This window comes from Cryptomeria japonica, chromosome 9 (genome assembly GCF_030272615.1).
Source record: "Cryptomeria japonica chromosome 9, Sugi_1.0, whole genome shotgun sequence".
Taxonomy (NCBI): Eukaryota; Viridiplantae; Streptophyta; class Pinopsida; order Cupressales; family Cupressaceae; genus Cryptomeria; species Cryptomeria japonica.
Genome location: NC_081413.1, coordinates 712,468,320 through 712,479,688, shown reverse-complemented (window position 1 = coordinate 712,479,688; position 11,369 = coordinate 712,468,320).

Below are 11,369 nucleotides of genomic sequence, written 5' to 3'. Positions count from 1 at the left end.
CGACGTACCATAACAAACCTTTTTGAATAAGAGTTTTTTATTTTACGATGTTGTTCCAAATGTGATAACCTCTCAGGAGATCATCATGGTTAAAGGATAAACCATTGCCACCATTGAGATATTTTCTTGAAATCACCTTAGTCCAATCTTCCACACCTTTGGCAATTTTCAAACCAATCTTAGCCATTAATTCAAGATCAAGGGATTTGGAATCTCTGATATCAAGGCCACGATTCAACTTACTAGAGAAAACTGTGTACCAATCCACCAAGAAGATTTTATTTTTATGTTCCACTCCTAACCATAGTAATTTTTATTGAATTTGATCTAGCTTCTTCCCATAGGCCACCTGGATACAAAACAAAGACATGAGGTACACAGTAGAGCTTTTGAGAAAGGCCTTAAGAATTTGAAGCTTGCTTGCATTACTAAATAAGGTCCATTTCCAACCAGCTAGATTTTTTTGGATTATTTTAAGAAGGTTCAAAAAATAAAGTTCTCCACTTTGCCAAAAGTGAGGGGTAATCCCAAATATCAATAATGAAGTGAATAAATCTGACAATAAAAAAACTAGGCTATATGATTCTGAATTGGAAGGGGAACATTCATAAAGGAAAGAACACTCTTACCAATGTTAATAACTTGCCTTGAAGTAGACACATAGTTCGAAAGAATAGACGACCAAACTTTTGCCTTAGCCACATAAGCTTTTCCTAGAAAAAAGGGTGTCATCAATAATTGTTGATGGGAAATGACCAACTCGGAGGAGGATGGGTCAATGCATTTAAGAAACCCTTGCAAAATTACCTCATCAAAGTTTCTACCTAGCACATCCATCATGAGGATGAAGAGATAGGGGTACAAAGGGTCCCCCTATCTCAAATTGCCCGAGGAAGAAAAGTAGCTATGGGGAGATCTATTAACCATAATAGAGAACATAGGGGTGTTAAAATATGCCTTTATCAATTTTAGAGTCTTACCTTCAAAACCAAATATGTTAAGGACTTTCATGAGGAAGGACCAAGACACCTTATCATATACTTTGGAAATGTATAATTTAAGGAGAATACATTCCCTCTTACTATTATTCATTGAGTTAAGGGCTTTAAGAACCAAGAGAAAAACATCAAAAATTTGACGGCCAGGAACAAAACCCTTTTGATGATTATGAATCAGTTTATCTAGTAGGGGCTTCAATTTGTTCACCAAAAAAATTGAGAAAATATTAGAGTGTATTACAAAGGCTGGTAGGTTTGAAATCAAACATAGAGTTGTCACCACTTTCTTTCAAATAAACACAATATGTGTGGGATTAATCTATCTAAGAATGTACACAAAGGATAATTCACAAGCCATCGAAGTGACATCCTTACCCATAATATCCCAAAACACTTGAAAGATAAAAGGGAGAAAGCTATCAAGTCCCAGGGATTTAAACAAACCCATAGAGAAACTGCCACCTTGACTTCCACCTCAAAAACGTGATAGTGCAGGATCATGGGGGGCCAAAAAGTGGCGATGTGAAAAAATAGCTTTTTCCACTCGCCTAAAAATGCAAAAATTTGTGTTGACTTTTTGCTTGGCCTGGGTGTCAGTACACATTGGCATGGTAAACACCTGGGCAAATCAGATATCCGACTTTTATAGGTAATTTTAAATTAAATAATAAATTATGTATTATATAATATATAATATATAATATATAATATATAATATAATATAATATTATATATTATATATTATATGGTACGTATTATATAATATATTATTATATTATATTATATATTATATATAATATATTATATAATACGTATCATATAATATATAATGTATTATCATATTATATAATATATTATTATATATGATATAATATATAATATATAATAATATATTATTATATTATATAATATATTGTTATTTTAAAATAATTTAACTATAAAAATCGGATATCCGATTTCTTTGAGACAATAAAAGAGGACTGTAACAGCCCGTGGGTTATTTTTTACCCATGGGTTGCGTAAAATCAAGCAAATTTGATACTCGGTTGGACTCGATATCCGATTTTGTGACCTAAATTTGCAAAAAAATCCAATAAAATTAGGATTTTTATTGTTTTTCATCATTTTCATTTAAATTTTTGCAATTTTTTTAATGTTTATTTGTTTTTCATTCAAAATATGTTTTTTTCATGAAAACTAGGTATTTTTAAATCAAATACAAAATTGTTCAAATTTGTTAACTAAATTTAGTTGTTTACATTCAATTAGGTTAAAAATGGCGGATAACAGTGAAAACATTAATCAACCACAACCACAACAACCAAACCCTCCTACACAAAACCCTCCTTTTCCAAAGACCCCTCAATTCAGGATTTAATTGCACAAAATTTGAACCGATTGAGGGGGATTGCAGATGTCTATTGTAGGATCCCTCGCCTGAACCCAATGTTTGATCCCCTCACTGTCCATCATAAAGAGTAAAGAAACCATCATTAAGGAGCACAATGTTGCTCTTTTGTGGCAAGATTGTATGAGGGAAAAATATGCGCATGGCTTGTCCTATAAGGAGATCAAGGATCTCAAGATATCCAAAGCTAATATCGCCGCATTCTTTGTGAATCCCCACACCGGTCAACCAGTAGACCCCCCCCCCCCCCCCCAAAAAAAAAAAAATTCTCTTAAATGGTGCACAAATGATGATATTATGAACTTTTTTTGGTATCGTTGGTGGATGGTTTTCGATAAACCACCCAACAACAATCTTGATGTCCCCTTCTACTTCATCAAAAATTGTATGCTGAGTTTGTTTTAGGAAAACATGTGAACTACTTTGACATCCAACCTTTCTAGGGTGTGGGTTTAGGTATGCCTCAAGATAGACCTGGGGCAGTCAGAGTAGTCTAGGGCCCATATATCCCCCCTCCTACTGATGATCTCCCACCACTAGTACAACATCCAGATATCATTTGTGAGGCAACATCATGAACCATATCGGCTATTCACTCTTTGAGTAGCCTTTTGGTATCTCAGGCTGGGGCAGTAGCTTAGCTTTCTTTTGATGGTAGCGGTACATCTGGTGGCACTGAAACATCCTCCTCGACTCCACACATTTGTATGCCCCATAGTTGTGTCATGTGTGGGCACCTATGCTTGGATCTAGTTGGACAACTTGTTGATCCTTCTGCGCACACTACAGATTATGAGGTGCATGAGATGCACGATGCACCAAATGTTATGGTAGGGACTCAAGGATACCCTAGAGAGACCATGCATGCTAGAGGTGAGGAGGCACCTTGATCATACGTTGATGATGTAGTGGTAAGATTTTTATTTTTACAGTTCATTCTATATTTTAAATGAATATTTATAATCTAGATAATATTAAGTACTAATGTTTATTTACATGGTCTATTTAACAGTTGATGACAGAGGAGGAGTTGACACAGATCCAGGGCACCTTGACAGCCATTTCATTTGGCCTTGATAGATTTATGGTACATATATTATTGCACCTAGTTGTCTGTATTTTATTGTACATACATTCTTATCATTTATATTGTCATTAATTATATTATGTAGTAACTTGCATGTATATCTTATTTTACTCTTGTAGGGCACAAGTAGCGCGAGTGTGGGGCTGTGCGATTCAGGATCTGGTAGTGCAACTGGAGACAAGGGAAAGGTAATTGAATGCAATATGATTGAATTAATAGTTTAAATAACTTATAATGATTATACATGTCTCGACATAGATAGATAGTTTCACATACTTGTTGTGTATATGTACAGAAAATTCTTGGCTTCACATCCTTATTGACTACACCCACTATACCTAAAGATGAAGAAGAAGAAGAAGAAGAGATGCCTCGGGTATATGTGTTTATTTTATTTTGTGTTTAGTAGACATAATTCGTTATTATCAGTGACAATTATATGCTAACTTTTATTTGTTAATCCTAGAGGATCCAGTTAATACTGATAGAGGGGGGGGTGAATCAGTATTAACAAAAACTGAAACTTTGAATACCAAAATAGACTTATCTCAGATCTGAAAAGATTGAACACTTAAACCACTTCATCATAATAGATTTCTTTATCAGATCTAGATAATCATTTTCTCTTATGCAAATTTATTAATCAAATTAGCCATTAACACAATATCAGATCAACAAACACTATTACCAACTTATTAACTGATCAAAATGCTTCATCAACCATTTAACCATCAATACCGATAACCACTTTAAGGTCTCTGATAAACAAACATAAACTGTCTTAACTGATAATCAGAAATAAAACATGAACATCACAAGAAAAACATTCCACACATGAACACCATGATTTTCACGTGGAAACCTAAATAGGGAAAAACCACGCTGGGAATTGGTACACACAAATATTTTGCATTCTTTCAGAATGCGCCCTATTAGGAGCCAAGCGCAGTTAGAAGCTTACAATGATGCCTTGTTAGGAGCAGACCCTGTTAAGAGTCACCCGGTTAAGGGATTTACCTCGGCCCTATTAGACACTTTGATCTATTAGGATAGGGTGATTTTACAATGTGAGTCATGTTAGGACCTACCCGGTTAAGGGATTTTAGCTACTATAATTGTTAGAGAACAACAACGAATGATCTATGTATAACACTCAACTCCTTGCTTGATTAGATCTAATTAAGGTCTAAGTTTGCATCACTCTGACAAATCTTCTCACATGTCCTAGTTCGACTTCACACACTTATCAAAATCACTAACACTAGAAAACATCAACCTTACCAACATAAATAACTTTTACAACTAGGTCGACATCAAAACCCTAAGAATTACTACATAGATCATCACAGATCTTTACAACTTATTACAGATCATCATATGGACCATTACAATCAGTTACAAATAAATATCAGTCGTTGAATGATTATAAATTGTCACAACAAGTCGATCTGGTACAAAGTCAAACCCTTAGCTCATTCTGCTAAGCACTTTGCACATTCCCAAGAAATTTTCTCTTCAAACATGCCAAAACCTCTTTCAAGACATCATACGGTATGTGCCACATTATTACCAATATGTGAACTTGATGTAGATTACCACCAAACCAAAAATCATTACTGGTCAAGATAATTCTTTAGTGGTCCTTAAACCTTTCTTAAACCCTCGCAAAACTCAACATTAATTCAAAACATGCCTTCCAGTAACCATAATAGGATGCAGTTCTGGTTACATACTCAAATCCATCATAAAATCTTACGTTTCAAACCACAAGTCAAAAAACATCACTAATCACTCGATTCTATCAAAACTTATATGTTTTACCGGTTAAGGTCCTAATTCCTAGTCTTTCCAGTACACCTTGTCAAACTATCAAAATATATCTTCGGTAGACCAAATCACTTAGCCAACAAGTCAATCATCAAAAACCAACTGTAAACATCATCAAACATCATTTGACCCTAGTTGCCATCAATGACAACACAAATAACTAATCATGTCATCTTTCCTCTATCGATACAGTCATCCCTCATCATCTCATCTTCATTAGTTATGCCAAACATGCCAACAATGTCCCACTTTGGCATTGATGGCAACACTAAATATCAACATGCTCAACTCATATTATTCCGCTATGTTCTGGACCTCCTTTGCAACTCTTCTCTTCTCTGTTGCACCTCACCTGCTAGTTACACTTTATCTTCAATTACACATCTTCTCCTCTAGATCATATGTCTTCTCTTATAAGTAATCATATTTCTTCTCCCGCTTTGATAACCATTCCAAAGGTGCATAATCATCCCAAATCATAAAATTTGTCACTGCCATCTTCAACATGTCTGCAAACTCATCTAAGTTGCTCCTCCTACAGAGTAGCTTGCATCTCATCAATCCAAAGTGAAAATAGTCATGAAGCCCACTGGATTGATGCATCCTACATTCTAGTTCTTTTTGAGTAGGGTCTGACCCCTAATTTACCTCTATGATACTCAAAGGTTGTCTTCGGCAATAGTTTTGTGAAAATGTCTGCTAGCTGCTCTTTGCTTGTCACATACTCCATTCTGACTTGTTTTTCCTCTACTCTTTCCCTTAGAAAATGATATTTCAATTATATGTTCTTTTTTCTTGCATGTAACACGTGGTTTTTTGAAATATTAATTGCACTAGTATTATCATAGTAAATAGTTACCAGTTTAGGTATATCAAATCAGAATCCTTCAAGCACATGTCTCATCCAAATTCCTTGCGTGCAATTCATTGATGTTGCAACATAATCTACCTATGTTGTTGACTGAGAAACACAAGTTTTCTTCTTACTTGTCCAAGCAACCAATCTGCCTCCAAGAAGAAAAGCTCCATCAGTAGTGCTTTTTTGGTCATCAACATTGTCTGCCCAATCTGCATCAGTAAACACATTCAAAGAAAAAATTCCTTTATAAGGATGCCAAAAACCATAATCTATTGTTCCTTTTAGGTACTTGAATATCTATTTCACTACTACCAAGTGAGTCTCCTTGGGATCCTTTTGAAATCTAGCAACCAATCCAACAGGATGTGCAATATGTGGTCTGCTATGAATGGTATAATGCAATTTACCAATCATAGACTCGTATTCCTTCTCATGAATAGATGGTGAATCATCTTGTTTAGACAACTTGCAGCCTATCACCATCAGAGTACCAACCGGTTTACAATCCTTGATGCCAAATTTTTTCAACACCTCTTTGACATACTTACTCTGATAGATAAAAATTCCACCATCCAATTGTTGGACCTGCAACCCAATGCAATCCATCCATAAGTAATCATTACCACCAAAAATTATGTCATCCACAAATACTTTAGCTATCAATACTCTCTCCATCAGCCTTTAGATATATGTTACCATCTGCACTGGTATGCTAGAATCCTATCTTGATCAGGTGTGCATGCAACCTTTCAAACCATGCTCTTGATGATTGCTTCAATCCATATAGTGCCTTACGTAGTTTGCAAACCATATATTGGGCTTCAGAAAAAGAATATCCATCTGGTTGTTCTATGTGTACTTCTTCTTCAAGGATTCCATTAAGAAAAGTTGATTTAACATCCATCTGATAGAATTTAAATCCTTTAAATGCAGCATAAGCACATAGCATTCTTACTCCTTCCAATCTCGCCATGGGTGCAAAGGTTTCACCATAATCTTCTCCTTCTTCTTGTGCATATCCTTTGCAAACCAATCTTGCTTTATTTCTCACTACCTAGTCCTCTTCATTTAACTTGTTTCTAAAGACCCATTTAGTTCCAATCACATTCTTGTCTTCCAATCTAGGAACAAATGTCAATATCTTGTTCTTCTCTATTTGATCCAATTGCTCATTCATTGCATTAATTCAATCATCATCCTTTAATGCCTCTCTTACTATTTTCGGCTCAATAGTAGAAATCAGACAAGAATTTTCTCTGATTTTCCTCCTTGTTTGTACTCTAGCATGTTTATCTCCAATTATTTGTTCTTCTGAGTGATTTAATCTAACATATCTTGGAATATTCAGTTCTGGTGCTTTGCTTCCTGCTTCATGTTCTTTATCTTCTTCATTTCTCTTTGCATTTACTAGTTGAGCACCTATTTCTACAAAATTTTGCTCATCAGTCTTTTGCACTTCTGGTTTTATGAACACAAGTCTTTCTTCATCTTTCTCAGGCCTAGATCTGCTAGTCTCTCCAGATTTCTCAGAGAGTTCATCTATCTTCACATTATCACTCTCAATGGTCTTCTTAGTTCTCTTATTATAATATTTAAATGCCTTACTCTTTATAGAGTGACCAAGAAAAATGCCTTCATCACACTTAGCATCAAACTTTTGAGTGTAATCATCTCTCTTAATATAACATTTACTCCCAAATTTTTTGAAATAAATTACACTAGGAGTCTTTCCATGCCATAATTCATAAGGTGTTTTGTTATTACCTTTTTCGACAAGTACCTGGTTCAAAGTATAAACAACATTGTTGAGAGCTTCTCTCCAAAACATCTTCAGTACTTCACCTTGAATTATCATGGTTCTAGCAGCTTCAACAATTGTTCTATTCATTCTCTCTTCTATCTCATTGTCTGGTTTCACAAGCTAGGGAAAACCTCTCACAATACTTGACTTGCTAACTTAAATCAAATTGTCAAAATTGACATGACCAAATCTCTTGTGCCACAACCAACTGTCTTCAATCTTCACCACCAAACAATTATTTATATTAGTATTTAGATGAAATAGATTACCTCTAGTTTGCTTCCCAGTAGCAATCAATTCTCCATGATTTCCAAGAATCCTGCACACTCCACTTTTGAATTCAAGTAGATATACCTTATCATTAAGCTGTCCAACACTCAAGAGGTTATGTTTTAGTCCTTCAACCCACAAGACATCATCTTTATTACTCTTCCCATTTAATGAAATTGATCCTTTACCTTTAAACATGCAAGGAGAGTTATTACCAAATATTAAAACACCTCCACCAAACTCTTCAAGGGATAAGAACTTACTTTTGTCACTAGTCATGTGGTGTAAGAAACCACTATCTATCATCCATTCATCATTGTTATCCATGTGAGACACCAAGGCCTTATCATCAGTCAGATCCTCCTTCACAACCAAAAATACTATCTCTTCATTATCATCTTCTTCTGATTCATCATCGGTCACACCTTCATCCACTGCAACATAATAATGTTTCTTTCTTTTTCCTTTGAATATCCTAAAATTCTCTTTCTTATCAGTGTTAGGGCAGTTAGCAGCTATGTGTCCAATTTTACTACAAGAGAAACACTTCAAGGGTAATTTACCTTTATATTTACATGTTCCTCTAGGGAGTGTTTTAGCCAATAATGCCTCAAGTTCCATCAGATGATCTTCATCATCACCATCACCTCTGCTACTGCCATGACTCGACCCGTAGTCATGATTATGACAAACAACTTTTCCTTCCCTTGCTGATGTACCAGTTACAGAATCCTTAAAAGTAGATTAAGAAGGTTTGGAAACACTATTATCAAAATTGTTTAGTTCATTTGCAGTTAACTTTCCAATTAGAGAATCAATAGTGACTTTATCTTTTGAAATGAATTTGAGTTCTTTAATATGAAACACACTGATAGAATACTGTGGTAAAAGAGTTCTAAGCATTTTACTAACAACAATATCATCTTCAATCTTACCTCCGACACTCTTTATACCACCTAAAACTTCCCTAATCCTTTGTCCATATTGAGCTATGTTCTCACCGTCAACCATTTTGATATCATTAAATTTTCCTCTCAAACTCTCTTCCTTTGCCCTTTGTACATGTTCATCTCCTCCATAAATTAAATTAAATTTCTCCCATACCTCATTAGAAGTTTCTAATCCATGAAAATCAATATACTCAGAGTCAGACAAAGTACTTACAATTGCTTCAAGAGCTTGAATGTTTTCCTGTTGTTCTTTGAGTTCATCCGGTGTCAAGGGTCTGGTAGTAGTAGCAACATACTTGGTTATCACATGATTCTAATATTGTGAACCCATTCCTTTAATGTAGATCTTCATCCGATCACTCCATATGTGGTAGTTGTCCTTTGTAAACTTGGGACCCTCCTTCTTCATCATCTTTTATAGAATCTTTCCCTCAAGCTGTTAGGCCTTTTGCACATAGAAGACCAACACTCTGATACCAATTGTCAATCCTAGAGGATCTGGTTAATATTGAGAGAGGGGGGGGTGAATCAGTATTAACAAAAACTGAAACTTTCAACACCAAAATAGACTTATCTAAAATATGAAAACATTCAACACTTAAACCAATTCTTCATAACAAATTTCCTTATGAGATCTAGATAATCATTTCCTCTTATGAAAATTTATTAATCAGATTAACCATTAACACAATATCAGAACAGCAAACACTGTTACCAACTTATTAATTGATCAAAATGCTTCATCAACCATTTAACCATCAATACCAGTAACCACTTTAAGATATCTGATAAGCAAACATAAACTATCTTAACCAGTAATAAAAAATAAAACATGAACATCATAAGAAAAGCATTCCACACATGAACACCATGATTTTCTTGTGGAAACCCAAATAGGAAAAAACCACAGTAGGAATTGGTACCCACAAAAATTTTGCACTCTTTTGGAATGTTCCCTATTAGGAGTGAAGCCCAATTAGAAGCTTACAATGATTCCCTATTAGGAGCAGACCCTGGTAGGAGTCACCCGGTTAACAGATTTACCTCAGCCCGGTTAGAAGCTTTTCTCTATTAGGATCAACCTCGCAAGAGGATTTAGAACTCAGATATTGAGTCACCCTGTTAGGGTATTTTACAATGTGAGGCCTGTTAGGACCTACTCGGTTAAGGGATTTTAGTTGGTGTAATTGCTAGAGAACAACAATGAATGATCTATGTATAGCACTCAACTGCTTTCTTGATCAGATCCAATTAAGTTTTAAATTTGTATCACTCTGGCAGATCTTCTCTAACACCTTGGTTTGGCTTTACACAGTTCTCAAAATCACAGACACTCCAAAATATCAACCTTCATGACATAAATAACCTTTACAACTAGGTCGGCATAAAAACCCTAAGACTTACTACATAGATCATCATAGATCTTTACAACTTATCACAGATCATCATATAGATCATTACAATCAATTACAAATCAATATCAGCCATTGAATGATCATAAATCATCACAACAAGATGATCTAGTACAAAGTCAAACCCTTAGCTCATTCTGCTAAACACTTTGCACATTCCCAAGAAATTCGCTTTCCAAATGTGCTAAAACTTTTTTCAAACACATCATGCAGTATGCGTCGTGTTATGAAAAACATGTGAACTTGATGTAGATTACCGCCAAACCATAATAATTATCGGTCAAGAGAATTCTTTATTAGTCCTTAAACCCTTCTTAAACCCTGGCAAAACTCAATAGAAATTCAAAACATGCCTTCCAGTAACCATCATAGGATGCGGTTTAGATTACATACTCAAATCCATCATAAAAGCTTATGTTTGAAACCACAAGTTAGCAAACGTCACCAATCACCCAATTCCATCAAAACTTATCTGCTTTAATTGTTAAGGTCCTAATTCCCAGTCTTGCCGATAAACCCTATCAAATTGTCAAACTCTAACTCCGGTAGACAAAATCACTTAGCCAACAAGTCAATCATCTAAAACCAACTTTAAACATCATCAAACATCAGTTGATCCTGGTTACCATCAATGGCAACACAAATAACTGATCATGTCATCTTTCTTCTACCAGTACAGTCATCCATCATCATCTCATCTTTATCAATTATGCCAAACATGCCAACAGTATCAATGTCATGTTTGTGAACATATGTA